Below are 15,758 nucleotides of genomic sequence, written 5' to 3' on the forward strand. Positions count from 1 at the left end.
TATTCCCTTCTCTCCCCTTTCTCTCTCTATATATATCTCTAATTCCTTTCTTGCTCCTATTTTAATTAAACTCCAAAAAAGGCTGACGGCTGACTTGAGTTTTTCATTTAGGAATTACATAGCTGATTCCTTGGCAACCTTAAATTAATATATATCAGTCTTTTAAAGTGATTCCCTTGTAACAATATCTGTGAGGAGAAAACAACAACAAATTCCTAAATCAAGCAAAGATCCATAACATAATAATGGTTTGGGATGGGTGGCACGTTTTATGTAGTCATACACAAATTGGCAAGTCACAGACTGAGTCCACAGCTAAGCAACAAATTCTAATTAAAATAAACTTAACAAAGCTGTAACACTATCCCTGTTCTCAGTGAGCTCATATTCTAAAAGGAGAAACAATACAAATGGTAGGCTTCAGTAGGACATTAGCTAAAGGTCCCATGGATCAAAAGATTTAATATTTGTTAGGAGCTTAGCACAGAACTGGCATCTATAAGGTGGTTAATAAATATTTATTTCCTCTTTTCACCTTCCCTTGCCTTTTTCATTAACCTTAGCGTGTGGTAGCATAGCAGACATGAATGATGGCTCTTTAATACAATTTCCATTGATAAAATGATATTTATTTCTGCCATAAGCAATTTGACAAGGGTTTCAGTGACAAGAACTTCACTTTCTGGGTGTTCAGAAGCTATAGAAGGTGTCAAACCTTCAGGAGAAATTGCCATGTTAAAATTCCACAGGGATTGCTTCCCAGAATAATGACTATGGACACTAGGTTGGGAAGCATTGAAATTCACAAGCCTCTTGGATTCAAGGTTCTAGACTATAGCAAGTTTCAGAGAATATGGTATTCAGGGTGGTGGTGGTTTGGCTTGTCTATCATGGGCTACCATTTATCTCTCTCTCAGGAGGCCTTCTTACTTCATCTAGACTCATTTCCCTACTCCATGTATAATAGTTGGTAGAAATGATAGACCCTTTATCCATAGAACCTGCTTCCCTAGATAGGGTCTATGAAGGTTGGGCTAGAAGTAGGGCTTATAGTCTAGTGGCAAAGTCACTCCCAGGGCTTTGTGTATATTACCTGTTGGTAGCACTTGGTCAGCACATGTTGTTGGTGAAGTTGAAGAATGGATAGTGGAATTGAGCCTCATGTCAGGGGAGCAATGGGAGATGGATAAATAGTTCTGGGAGTTAATCTGCATTATGAGACCCATGGGATCTGATGTGATCATGAGAATGAGTATAAGAAGATTAAAGAAGGAAACCGGGAGCAGAGCCCTAAGTCTTGCATAATTAGGGATCAAGAGATAGCTGATGATCCAGAAAAGGAGACTAATGAAGAGACATTGCAGAAGGTAAGAGGGAAATCAAAAGAGCAGTGAAGAAATAAAGTGGGAGATTATTCAAAGAGTAGCATATCATATGATAAAAAAAAATGTTGATGGAGAAGCATCACAAAGTATCTCATCAGTTATATATGTACATCTATGTGAATACATGAATGTGTATATGGATACATACACAAATATACATACATATGTATATTGTTGTTGTTTGACCTTTATTTTCTTTTTTTTCACATTACAGTATTCAAGTATTTTACTTAAATCAAAATTAGTAAAATGAAAATTATTTTAAAATAATGCACAATTTTATATACTATTTTTTATTTACATTTTAAAATTTAAACAGTTTTCTGGAAACAAACTGTGTGGTAATGATGGTTCTTTTTTTTATTAGAGTTGAAACTCTTTTAAAATCCCCAGAAAGTCTTAATTTGTTTTTAAAGAGTAAGCCACAAGCTCATTTAAGTTGAAAGCTAATGGAATATTAGTGATTTTGTAACATATAACTGATTCGATGAGTCTAGAGAGCTTCTCCACCTGTCTTCAAAGCCTCTCAAATCTTCTACATGGAGATTTCACTGAATTTCTTACAATAGAGATAGACATTTTATATTCATGATGATCCAACATCTGAGTAATCTTTTCATGAGACACTCCATATTTATTTCTCTTTTCTAATTCCTTAGGTTCAAATTTTCACCATGTTTCAGGTTCATGGAACTCCACTTGCTATCTTTTGCCTGTAGCCATTTCCACATATGGCTTCATTTCCCAAACGAGTATTAGTGTTATCTATTATTACTGGAGATCTTCTCTGATAATAGCTTTCTTGGCTCTGATCTGGTTCCAGTTATGGGCATCACCAAGTTGTCTAACATTACATGTATGCATTTTGATGCAGAAAATAATTCTCAGTGCTAAGTACAATGCTACCATGATTCTGACCAAACAGAACACAAGTCAGTATTGTTTTCCCTGACCCAGGCAGACCTCTTAAAAAGACAAGTAGCCTGTTTAGTTTTTCCTTGTTGAGTGACTGGTTTAAAAACTTGCCTGTTTTATTTTTTTTCCCATTTGGTATAGAGAAGGGTATTCCCAAGATTCTCTTTTTGTTTCACAGAAACCTTTATTCTCTTGTCCATCTTGCTTATTGCATTAACTTCTAGAGGCCTGTGTGTGTTAAGGGTAAATTTTAGGGATGTTTACTGAATATATTATATTACTGGTTGGCAGGGATTAAAATTCAATCCCAATAAAATACTCAAGTCAGTTTGGTATTTTATGCTGATTTACTTACAATAGAAGGAATAAATTAAGAAAAAGGAGAAGAGGGAAAGGGCATAAGATTTTCTCCGGTCTGGCCTAAGCCAAGGGGAGTTCAGAGGCCTCAGCCAAGGGGCCTTCTCAGAAGATTAAATCTAACTCGACTTCCAGCCAGGAGGCCTCCTCCAAGATAGTGCCTTCAGCAGGTCAAGGGAAAGAGGCTTTAGCCTTCTCACTCAACAAGGTCCTTCAGGGAAACCGCCTCACCTAAACCATGCTACAGAGCTCCTCTCAGTGATCTCCACTGCCAAAGTCCTCCAAAGCCGGGAGCAGGTCAAACACCAGCAAAAGCTCCCAACACCGCCAAGAGAGCTTTCACAGGAAGTGATGTAAAATATATAGCCAGTTCTTTACATCACTTCCTGTCTCACATGAACCAATGGTGGCTTAAGCTTGGCTTAGGACAGCCCATGGTTCAGTCAGTTGTTTCTGATTTGTCACTTGCTAGCACATGGCGGTCATAGGCCATCCTCCCCACATTTAATCTTTAAGTGGGGGTGTGTATATTCTTTGGTTGCTAAAATTCCAAAGACTAAGCAGAGTGGAGTGAATCCAAAGTTCACATGTGCTACTATTACTCTCAGCACAATCAGAATGTCTGTTTGATCAAATGTTGGACAATTCTAATTTGTGATGCCAACATTTACATTATATCCATTGACATTTCACATTATTTAACATTTTGATCATGGAAAATATTTGGTGGTAGAGATGGAGAGGGGATAAATCTTTGAACATTTAAATGATAATTGAACCCAGAAGGAAAAACATCATGAGGAACTAAAGAGGATTCTAATGGTTGCCATTTAGACCTAAAGGAAGGAACTGGGTGGTTTAAAAATGTAGGTTTTACTTGTCTATTTATTGGCTATTCAGTGTTCCAACTATCTGGTTCATTACTAAAATATTGCTCAACACCAGGAGATGATTGTATCGTACTAAACCAAGTGTCTTGTCCTTGTCATCATCAGATTTTAAGTTTTCATCATAAAGGCCTTGAAAACATAAACTAAATTGATCCTGAGTGGGCATTAAATACCTGACAATTACTTTCCAAATCTTTTTTCACTCTCAAGCTCATGAATTTCTTTGTGAAGCTTTCTAAATATGTAAATCTTTAAAACTTTGTAAAAAACTTTTTGTGAAATTTCTTTGTAAAAGATAATAGCTCATTGTCTATATCCAATTTGTTAAAAGAGGGGCTCTGTTTGTTTTCCAGTCCACCAGTAACTTTTTTTGGTGATGCTTTCTTTAACCTCATTTATTTTCCTCAGAATTTTTGTAAATAGATCCTATGAAAGTTTTGCTTTTGCTTTTTCCACTTCCTCTGCACTAAGTGGGATAGAAAACTTGGATTTTACTATTATCAGAAAAGTAGAGTCTTTTCTAGATACTTTGCTGATATTCATGGATTCTACTGTAGGGTCTGAATCCTTTAGGACTTCTGAATGAAATGATTCAATATCTGGTCCATTTTAAAGGCTTACATATCCCTCAAAGGTTTCAACAAATCTGTATGTTCCATCTTGTTCTCCTGAATTTTTCCATTTTCCTTGTTATCAAAGATGGATAAAAGTATCCAGGTGTTCTCTGTTTTCTCTTAATATCTGTGAAAATGATCATCACCATCATGGAATATAATAATATAAGCCTCTTCTACTGATTTCAGATTTTTATTGCATGTTTCCCTTGCTAGTTTTTTTTTTATCACAGAGACTTAGGTTAATTTTCATGATAAGGCATCTGTGATAAAGGACAAAAGCAAACCTGGGAAGTATTGACTCTCAGTGCTAGTGGCTGCAAGTTAGTTCTGAGGACTCCCTCCCTTTACTTTCATTTTCAAAAAGGATCAATGACATGGAATGATGTCTTGATTTGTGCATGAGCTGAATTTAAGTGAGGCAAAGTTGCACAAAGTTGTCAGCTTCATTTTCTCTTTCTGAATCACTGAAGTCCAGTGCCAAGACGAAATTCAGGATGTCTGGGAATAGTCTGAGATACAGTGGATGACCCTGGCATCTTTGATGTCTGACCAAGCTCTAAGCACTCAACAGTGCCTATTTCAGCTGCCTTCAAGGTCACTGGAACAAACTGTTCTCATCTAACCATCCTAACAGCAGAAGTCTTCCCATGCTTGGAGTCGTCATCTCCCTAACTCACCAAGGAGTTTAATACCTGTTGGTTACTTTCAACCTGACTTAGCCTGCATGCTAAGAAAGTTTTACTGGAATGTGGCTACCATACATGCTATAGCTTCTTGAAGCCACAGGGTAGACTTTGGTAGAAAGTAATTATCAAAGGAAGATGAAATGGGCTCAGCAAGCCCTCATACCTGCAGTGTTTTATATAGTAGTATGGGGTATGTAAGGGAAGACAGAAAAGACCATATCCTTTTCCAATGATAGATTGAATTTTTTATGTAATGAAGGTCAGAAATAACCAATGGACGATCTATGAATTCCAAGATATTTACAATGTATCAAAAGTTCTAGAGTAAAATCTAAATCATAAGTGCCTTGGAGAATTTAGAGAAATGCACTAAAAGAAGTCACATTGACTAAAAATTTATATATGGCTTATGCTCTACACCACAAGGAACAATAACCACATTGACGAGGCCATTGATGCATTGAAGTACGAGTCTGACACATTGTAGATGACGTAATTCATCTTTTGTACCATTTACACATCTTCAATTCCTTAATTATACTTGAGATATTATTATCTACAAATTCAAGAAGAAATCCTAGGCAAAAATCTAGTCTATCAAAGAAAATTATCAAAGAATTAAGCCCCCCCCAAAAAAAGAATTATCAAAATTATCAAAGAATTAAGGCCCAAAAAGTCACTATGGTTATCTGGAATTTTTGTATGATTCCATTTGGGGGATTGAATTAGTCAATTTGTTCTCTTATATCTCAACTTTTAAGAAAGAAAAGGATTTTATATAGAGGAGCAGTAACAGAGGTCACATTCAAGCCTTTGGGCCCTTATATAACTATCAGATTGGACTAAGTCTTCATTCTTATTGGTATAGAGAATTCCTGAAAAGAAAACTACTGCTATCAGTGGAGATCGGTACCTTTTTCAATAACTTATAATCTTAGAAAGTTGTCTGGGATACTGAGTCATTAAGTGCATTACCCAGGGTCACATGGCTTCTATATAGCACAGTAAATATTTTAATCAAGGTTTTTCTTAGCCTTAAAGTCAGCTATCAACACACTAGAGCACACATTAAAAATCAATTGGGAACATGTATTTTAATTTGTACTTTGGGAAAATTTTGACCTCTTGAGATGATTTTTTAAAAAGGTAATAAACCTAACTGAAAATTAAGAAATAAAAATAAAAGAGAGAGTAAACTGGCATCATAACGCCTTATTATGTAGCTTAGATAAGAGATCTATACAAGCAAGCTAAGTGTCCAAAACATTTACCAGGAAAGTTAATCAGGAATAAAATTTAAAATAAAATTGGTATTATCTTGAATAAAGTGAACAGAAGGGGCAAAATCATAATTTAAATTTTCCCATTTTTAGGTCCAAATAAGAGCTTTGGTTACTTGAACTGAATGTTATGGAAAGGTTGTATATATAGTCTCCATAGCACGAGAGACATTGATTATATTCCCACAGAGTTTAATATCAAAATTACTTTATGATAAAAGCTGTCCATAACCTTAGGCAACATCTTTTTTATTACCTATTTGCTCGGCTTAAGGAAACATGCTATTCTCTGACCATCGAAACCATCTTTCCATTGCAATACTACCCTCATATTTGTAAAAAGAAGGACTAGCATCTCTTGTGTTAGGGCTTGCTGAGCCCTTTTCAGTGATGTTCATCCATCGTTGGTATCCATCTTGCACTCAACTCTCACTTGTGGTTCCAAGATTATAGTATGTGCAACAGCCACATTCTAGAAAACCATCTGGGAAGATGGGTTAAACCAGGTTGAGGGTAACTGATGGGCAATCCCAAGCATGGGAAAACTTTCCCCAGTGGAATGAAGCTCAAATTTTTGTGCAACTCTGCCTTACTTAAATTCAATTCATTCATGAGGCAAGATATTCCCCCTATGATATCATTGTTCCTTTTTGGAAATGAAGGACAAATAAGTGATAACTCTCATCTCCCCAGTTGTCAAATGAATGATGCTATAGATGACTGACATGTAGGCTTACCTAACACCATACACTTCCTACATCTTTGAAAAAGTACCAAGATTAAGGAGCAGAACCAGGAAATCATTATACACAGAGACTGATACACTGTGGTACAATCGAAGGTAATGGACTTCTCCATTGGTGTCAATGCAATGTCCCTGAACAATCTGCAGGGATCTAAAAAATAATATGCACAAGCAGAGGATAAACTGTGGGAGTAAAAACAACGAGGAAAAGCAACTGCTTGACTACAGGGGTCGAGGGGATATGACTGATGAGAGACTCTAAATGAACATTCTAGTGCAAATACCAACAACATGGAAATGGGTTCGAGTCAAGAACACATGTGATACCCAGTGGAATCGTGCGTTGGCTATGGGAGAGGTGGGGGGGGAGGAAAAGAAAATGATTTTTGTTTCCAATTAATAATGTTTGGAAATGACCAAATAAAATAATGTTTAAAAAAGAAAGTACCAAGATTAATTAAATTTTTTTTCTATAAATTGTCAAACTTTTGGATAGAATAAAACCCTCCTGGATTTTTTTTTACCAAATAATGTAAACCTAAGGTATCTCAAACTTAGCAAGCTCACTGACAGTCTGAGTCTTAGTAGTTTTTAGTATTGTCCCATACAAGAGAAGAAGTGATACATGAAACTCTCTGAAGACAAGTTGCAAATATTCTGAATTAGTTCAACTCTCTTGATGGAATTGACCAAATCAATTCAACTGGAAAATCTGTAATTTGATCCAACTGTTCAACATAGTTGAGATGGTGAGGTCAATCCAGTAGCTAATCAACTTGTTTTGCCTAAACAATCCTAAACAATTATTTTCAATGAATTTCACTAGTTCCCTTCCCATGGTTTTGCTATTTTGTAAAATGGGCAATCAAATAGTGGGTTCTTAACAATTCTACTAAATCTACTCAGTAAATGACCACATATACCTTGGAGAACCAACGGTGTGGTACCGGTATCCAGATTATGAGGTTTTTATGTGGAGAGCTGCCTACATGCAAATAATTAGCAGCTAATTTTGCTCAATACAAGTACCTACACTTTTTAGGTTAAATTATCCTGATGATGTTTTTGTATAGGCTGATATCCCCCACAAAGTCTCCTGCTGGCTTTTCAAATTAGGAAGTGTTATGTTCTGCATTCAGAAAGATCAACAAGGCTCTCGCCTTGCTTACTTACCCAAGCCCCAACTCCATATTTGATAGAGTATTTCATTATGTTCCCTGAGTTTCTTGACAAGAGGTGGGAGAAGGAGGAGGAGTACAGTGCTTCAGGAAATAATTGAAATGAGAAATGTCACCATGAGTTTAGTGTCACTGAGCTCATACTCAGGCCTGATTGGAAAGCGGACAGTGGGAGTAAAATGGCATTTACAAAAACTACTGATTGTGGGTATGGTCAAATCCATCTTTCATTAATATTTGATTTTTTGTAGTTCTTCTATTGATTGCCATGACATAGTTGTCACCTGGGTGAATCCACTCCCTACTTCTTTCAGAAGCAATTCCCTCATAGAATTACTTTCCTAGAAGAGTCAGATATTATAGCAGGCTTGTCAAGCTACACACATGTCAGCAGTACTTGGTAGTGACTGTTCAATAATTAATTTACCAGGCTGAGACATCTGTGCAATTTAAAAAGGTCCTATTTCCTGTGCCGCCTATTTGAGGATAACAGCAAAATGAAAAGTCCACAATAGAAGCCTTATTAGGCCATGGGCAACCCAAATGGGTAGGTTTTATCATCTGATGTTTTCATTAGAGCAATTTTGAAGCCATCAGCAAAATTTAAAATTCTTTTGTTGTTATTCTCTTCACTCTATTATTTTTTTTGTTTCAATTGCATTTGGTATGGGACTAAAAGAAAAATGACCATGCAGATGCTTGCTTTAAGAGGAGAATATTTTGTGAAAATTATAGACAATTGGTGGGGTTCTCTTTTCAACCACCATATAATAGTTAATAGGATGGTGCATGTGAAGGACTATTATAGTAAGGAATGATGATCAATAAAGAAATCAATCAATAAGAATTCATGAAGTATATGTACTAATCAACTGTGATAAGTACTGGAGACACAAAGGAAAAAAAAAAGCAATCTCTGCTCTCAAAGAGTTTACCTTTGAATGGTAGAGAAAAAAACATATTTATAACCAGCAAATTGGTCATCCTTTTTTCATTTCTAGCCAATGAAGACATCGACTGTGAAAATAGCATTTGTGATTTAGGAAAACGTACATCTTTAAAATTTGCATGGTTATGTTGTGACCCCATGTCAATTTACCCCAAAGATCAACTTATGTAATGCCTGTGGCATAAAGAGAATGGAAGGAAGAAGAAAGACATTGCCAAACTGATATTTTGAACAGAACACTAATTTTTTTCCTTCTTTCCTTCATTTTTGTTTTCTTCTTTTTTCCCTTTTCTCTCTTTTTCTCTTGTTTCTTTTATTTTAATGATTATCAAATACAATATACACTTCTTTAAACGCAGTAGAAGATAAAAAGGGATTGTAGATGAAACACAAATGTCTCTAAAATACAGCTAACGTTCTTCTAAAGACTATATTAAATTCAACAGCTCATTTTTAAACATGTCTGTCTTTGTCCATTATTCATTTTGCTTTTTCTTTGGTTCCCATCTTTGAATCAAGATGCTTCAGTGATCCTCTTCTTTTTTCTTTTTCTGACATCATTGCTAAATCCTTTCTCCCATCTAAATCTATTCCCCACTAAAAATTTTAACATGCCACCATGACCCTCACCACTAAAAACAACAATAGCAACTTCTGTTGCAAATATTCCTAGAAGTCAAAAAAAAAAGTGTTATGTTATCCATGTCAAAATGTATGTCTAATTGGACAACTGAGTCCTGAACATCTCCAGTTGGAGCTGAGTAACACATTCCTCCTTTGGGTTTCTGTAACCATACCTGACCATTGTTACTGGATTTAGAATCAGCAGACCTGAGTTTGAATCTGAATTCTGCCACTAGACCTTGGGCAATCACAAGATAAATTTTAATCTTCCCCTGGTTGAAAGTCCAAGCTTCAAAGATGTTGATCTTCAGCAACTCCTTCTGGCATACAAAATATCAGCCTGCTTACAAGGAAGACTCAGAAAGCCAGAAACAGGTGAAAGACTAGTAACTTGAAGTCTCAGAAACAGCTGTTAGAACACCGAATGCCAAAGACATTTGGCTCAGGACAGAGAAGGGGATCAGATCCACAAATGCTTTATGTAAGCCACAGTAGGAACAACTTTCAGGGGAATGAGGCAAAGTTAACATACTATTTGAAAGCATCAAGGAGTAGAAGAGCTTGGGGAAAAAATAGGATTCAGTGCAGTAGCAAGCCAGTCCGATCAGCTGGTAACATTGGCAAGGCAAACGTTGAGGAAGTCCAGGGCCAGAATATTGGATGTGCCAAAGTTGGATCACAAGAAATAGAGCAGAGCAGGTGTTCCTGGCAACTGGTTTAATTATCCATCCTTCTATAGTTCAAATAGGAGGTTCCTGGTGAGGATTTAATTGGCCCTTCAACAGAGAAGCAATGTGGGACCTGACAGTGTTGTTCCATTTAATACCTTACCTTGCCTTTGTAACCATAGGAAAGCCATTTAATTTTTCTAAGTTTTAGTTTCCTCTTCTATAAAATTGGCATAATACTTCTGGAGCTCCTTACTTTATAGGTTTGTTATGAGGAAGGGATTCTATAATTCATAAAGGGCTAAAGATATGTGAGTTACTGTTATTATATTATACTTATTATATTATAATGGCTAGTTTTCGGTCAATAGAAGTATTGGAGTTGTTCTGACTTGTTTACGGGAGCAAATCTAACTTTCTTGAGTAGCACCTACACAGAAGATAAATTTGGTAACATGGAGAACTTTTTGAACAACCACAGTTATTCAACAATGGGACCAAAAACATTGAATTAGTGATAGAGAGATTTAAGGAATTTAATGGCCAAGTAGCAGGGATTAAATGGATGGGAATGGAAGGGGAGAGAAGATGACATCTATTGTCCTTCCAACTCTAAGATTCTATAATGCTTTGCCTCTTTTTTTGCCAAATTTCTTTAGGTACCTTGTTTTCTTAATGTGTATGGATTACTCTATACCAGCCCTTCTGCCTTTCTCTTCTATGTCCTTTCTTCAATGTGATAGGTTAGAAAAATCAATAGATTTAGAGGCATAGGACTTAGATTTGATTCCTAGTTCTATTGTTTATGTAAATACATGATATTTTCCTAGAAATTCCACATCTCTGGGCCTGTTTTTTCATCTGTGAAATGAAAGTGTTGAATTGTAGTGCCTCTCAGATCCTTTCCAGCTGTAAAGGGATGAGACTACATGGGAAGAATTTACAGTTACCTGCCTTTTGGCAGCCACTGTTTCAACAGGATCTTGTAATCTTAAATCTAGAAATAGTGACCTCCCTCAGTGGCAATGTAGCCCAACCCTCCCATTTTTCAGTAGAGGAAATTCAAATTCAGAAAACTGAAGGAACTTGTTCAAGGTCCCTTGAAGTAATTACTAGAGTTGAGATTTGAATCCTTGTCTTCCTAGCCATATTTAGGACTTTCTGTTTCTTTATGAACGCTCTCTTGCCCTAATTTGTACGTATGGTTAATGTTCAAATCCCTCTACAGTACTAAAAGTCCTTAATAATAACTTCAAAATAATGGGCTGAGTGAGAGGTGGCTTAATTGTTTCAAACTTATTTAGTTTGTATTTGGTAGGATGAATTTTATACATGTCATTGAATCAGTCACAAATTCCATGAATTATCTTTCAAACAAACAAACAAAAAAGACAAAGTGTTAGTCTGGGCTTTGCCATGATGAATGAGGAATATTCAGGAAAAGAAAACTAAAAGGATTATATTTAGCACAGAATGCCTGCTTGGGATTGGATTTGGCCAGCCCAGAATACAAACTGTGTGCTGCCTTAATAGATAGGAGTAAACAACTTGCATATAAGGGCAAGACAGTACTGAAGGATGTAAGCTTTCAAAGAGGAGGAAATGAAGAGATGGGATTAGTACCAACTCAGGTCCTCCTCATTACAGTACCTAAAGGAAATGGGATTAGTGTACATGCCTCAGGGTATTTTTTGGACTGCCATCTCCTTCAGGCTGTTTGTGCAGGTCACAGTGAAGTGGGGGGAGGGTTGAGATTGGAATCTTGCCTAAAGGATTAATAATAGGCAATATCCACAGGAAAGGAGTAAAATTTATTGAGAAAGGAAAGAAGGTGGTGGAATGTGGGCTGAAATGTCCCACACACCCTGCCAAATGGGTGGAAACAATCAAAAGGACATAGAAAAAATAACTGATGGATTAATATGGAACCACCTTTCAGATACAACATGAGATTCTTAGATTTACATTAATGAGAAAACTCCTCACATTAAGTTTAGACATAACCTGGGTCCATGGTAAGGGGTCTTTAGATAGTAAGTACAGATGGTTCAGTTTCCCATTCACATAGAACCAGATTAAAGAAATGTTCATTTTCTACAGTCTCTACGTTCTTTAGAGTCTCTGCAGAAAAGGGCAAAATTTGACCAAACATTAGTCATTTAACATAGCATTAGCACCCCATTTTCATTATAGTTTAGTGTCCTCCCACAGTGGCAAACAGAGTGAATCATGGCTAAAGACACACAACCAAAGTGGACCATGGGTAAAGTGACATCAGTGCCTTAGAAATAGAAGGCAACAACTGCCCAAACAAATGAGCCCTTCTTTTATTACTATTCAAGATAAAAAGCATTCCTGAAAACCCCTAAACCCCTTTACCGTCACTTCCTTTAACTTTCCACAACAACTTGCCTCCTTACCTTACCTCACTTACTTACTGACTTACAGCCATTCTATTACTATACTCTCTTATAATAAAGCTTGTTTCCTCACAACAGAGTTAGTCTGAGTAGTCAATCAATTCTTTGAAAAAGACTCAATCAGCTTTTTCCGCATCAATCAGATGACTCAGACTGACTATACACCGGTGATTGACCTCACAATTCCATGATCCTCTCTGCCTCTTATTGTTGGATATGATATTTTAATCTTCAGAACTCCCGTTGCACTTCTATGTATCACTCACTGGCACATACATCATCCTACCACTTAGGATCTTTTTTTCCCCCACATCTTATTTCAAGAATCAGACTGGAATTTCCAGAAAAGCAATGATATCATTATACATCTTTGAAATAACCACAACACTTTCCACAAAGCAGATACCTATAAAATCTTTGTTGTCAATAATATTTATCCTGAAAATGAGTCTCAGGGACTAAGCTGGAGAGGTCAATGGAGTATTGTGAATGACTCCATAAGCAACCACATCATCCACTCAACTCAGATACTATTATTCAGAGAACAACTTATAATATTGAATAGTTTGCCTATAGCTATAGATTCTATTCAAGCCCTGATGCCTATGAGCCAATGAATTTATTCTCCTTCCACCCCTACAAAACCTTTCCCAATTACTTGTATCACTATTACAAAAACGGTTCTATTACATTCATTAATAAGATCCTTATTAACACGGTCCCATTTATATTTAATTATAGAAGAGAAATGGGTTTTGGGAGGGTTTGAAAAATGAGATGATTTCCAGGTGTCAATGGTTCATTCTCAGTGACTTTTTGAGGTGAGTGTAGGATAGAGACTAGGTCAGAAATCAAAGGATCAATAGATGGGTCAGGAAAAGGTAGGACTTTAAAAAAAGAGCTAAGAAGTAAGCCCGAACAACACTTCCTTGTACAGAAACATTTATTGGATTAACAGGGGTTACTTGGATTTCAGGTAAATGGTCTGCGGCTAGATTGCACAGCTATAATTTCCTTGGTTCCCTAAAGGAGATAAAGAGTGGACCTGTGATTTCATTAGCTTTGGCAATTTCCTGGTGAGGAAACTTCATGTCAGAACCTTTTCTGAGCTTTATGGTTTTAACTTGTTGTCTAGAAAGCTGGAAGGTTAAGTGCCTGGCCAAGAGTACCAGAACCATAGGATAGGGACTGATCTCTTTTCTTTGCCTCAGCTATCTAAGGGCTTGGGCCTTTTGGCCCAGCCTAAACAGAAGGGTTATTTAAGCCCTATTCCCTTCTTTCCCCTTTCTCTCTCCCTCTCTCTCTCTATCTCTAATTCTTTTCTTCCTCCTGTTTGTAATTAAACTCTATAAAAGGCTGACAGCTGACTTGAGTTTTCATTTAGGAATTACATAGCTGAATTCCTTGGCGACCTTAAATTAATATATATCAGTCTTTTAAAGTGATTTCCTTGTTACATAGGTTAATTAGTGACCTGGGTGAGTCACTTGACCTCCTTAGAATAGCCCCTACCACTCATATCTTGGACTGAAAATTAGCATCAATTCTAAGACAGAAGGTAAGGGTTAAAAAGAAAATATCAGAGTGAGTATGTATCACAGGTGAGACATGAACCCAGAACTTCCTAGGTTTGAGGCCAACTCTCTATTCACTGTAATATGCTGATTTTCTTGACTTTCAGGTCAACGTTATTTTTGTCCAATAATACATATTTTCTACTTTGTGTTATTTCCTCCAAAGGAAAACATAGTGAATTTCCCCTAAATTCTGAAGGCAGAGTTATGGCTACCAGAGCTTAAACCTTTTGGAAAGTTTCAAATTTGGTACTTAAAAAGTCTGAAGAGGGACTTCCGGTCAAGATGGCAGCTTAGAGAAAGCTAAAGTTCAGACCTCCAGAAACCCTTCCTTACTGATCTCAAATTGAATGCTCCTAGGGCCCCAAAATTCAAAACAAACAACAGAATGGACCCCAGGAACCCTCCTCCTCCTGGACCTGGACCTGGATCAAAAGGTACAGCCCCCCAAAAGCCAGAACCTGAGATCACTTGGATCTAAGGGGTAGGCAGAAGGAAGGTGCCAGGTCCCATCCCCCCAACCCAGAGCGCTGAATTTGAGGCAGCAGCGGGAACCTCAGAGCCGGCAAAAGGGCCCCAGGGCCAGCTATTCTAAAGGCCTCACCCTGAAAACAACCTGACCCAGACGCGGGGGCACCCAACACAGACAGCAGGGAAACAGAGAGAGACAGGAGTGAGCCTATAGCCCCCTGGCTAGATCCTTTCATCTGAGTCTCATGGAAGGTCCCTGCCTCAGGGCAGACTCACTACAACCCAGGTGAAGTTAATCCAATCACCAGCCCTTGGAGCTCCAGAAAGCCACAGCCCCTCCCCCTCAGAGTGCAGTCTTGGCTGACCAACAAAGGCAGTGAAACACCTCGTGGAGAGTGCCAATCCAGGCTCAGAGTGTAGAAGTAAGGCAACGGAGAAGCATCGGGAGGGAACTGAGGAGGGCAGTAACACCGAAACACCTAAACACCAACAATTCCTGGCTTCCTGGGGAAGACAGACAATTTGCCTGGGGCTAAAGCCACTGAACACCAGACAGATCAAAGAAGAGCCAGCCCCTCTCAATGAGATAGAGATGGAAAACAGCACAGAAAAGCCTCAAAACAACAAGAAAAACAAGAAGTGGGCAACGTTGGACACATTTTATGAAGCAAAAATACAATATACAGAGGAGATAGAAGAGGAAACACAAGCAAATCCTCTGAAACTTTCCAATGGAAATGGAAACTCTCCACAAAATCAGGAAGAATTTGAATCAGGAATGATCAAAAAGATGGGAGCCTTCTGGCAGGAAAAGTGGGAATTAATGCAAAAGAGTTTCACACGACTACAAAACTGGTTTGACCAAACTGAAAAGGAAAACCAGGCTTTAAATGTCAGAACTAGGCAACTGGAAGACAACGAGCAGGGAAAAGAGCAAGAATCAATAAAGCAAAGCCAAAAGATCAAAACATTAGAAGAGAACATAAAATATCTCACTGA

General features: G+C 37.4%; 1 pseudogene; it reads right to left on the reverse strand.

Annotated features, from left to right (window-relative positions):
• Window positions 1-1,901: 1,901 nt before the first annotated feature.
• LOC130455585 (NEDD4-binding protein 2-like 2) overlaps window positions 1,902-15,758 on the reverse strand; it is a 198,569-nt pseudogene continuing 184,712 nt past the window's right edge.

The sequence above is a fragment of the Monodelphis domestica genome, chromosome 7 (assembly GCF_027887165.1).
Source record: "Monodelphis domestica isolate mMonDom1 chromosome 7, mMonDom1.pri, whole genome shotgun sequence".
In the NCBI taxonomy this organism is placed as follows: domain Eukaryota; kingdom Metazoa; phylum Chordata; class Mammalia; order Didelphimorphia; family Didelphidae; genus Monodelphis; species Monodelphis domestica.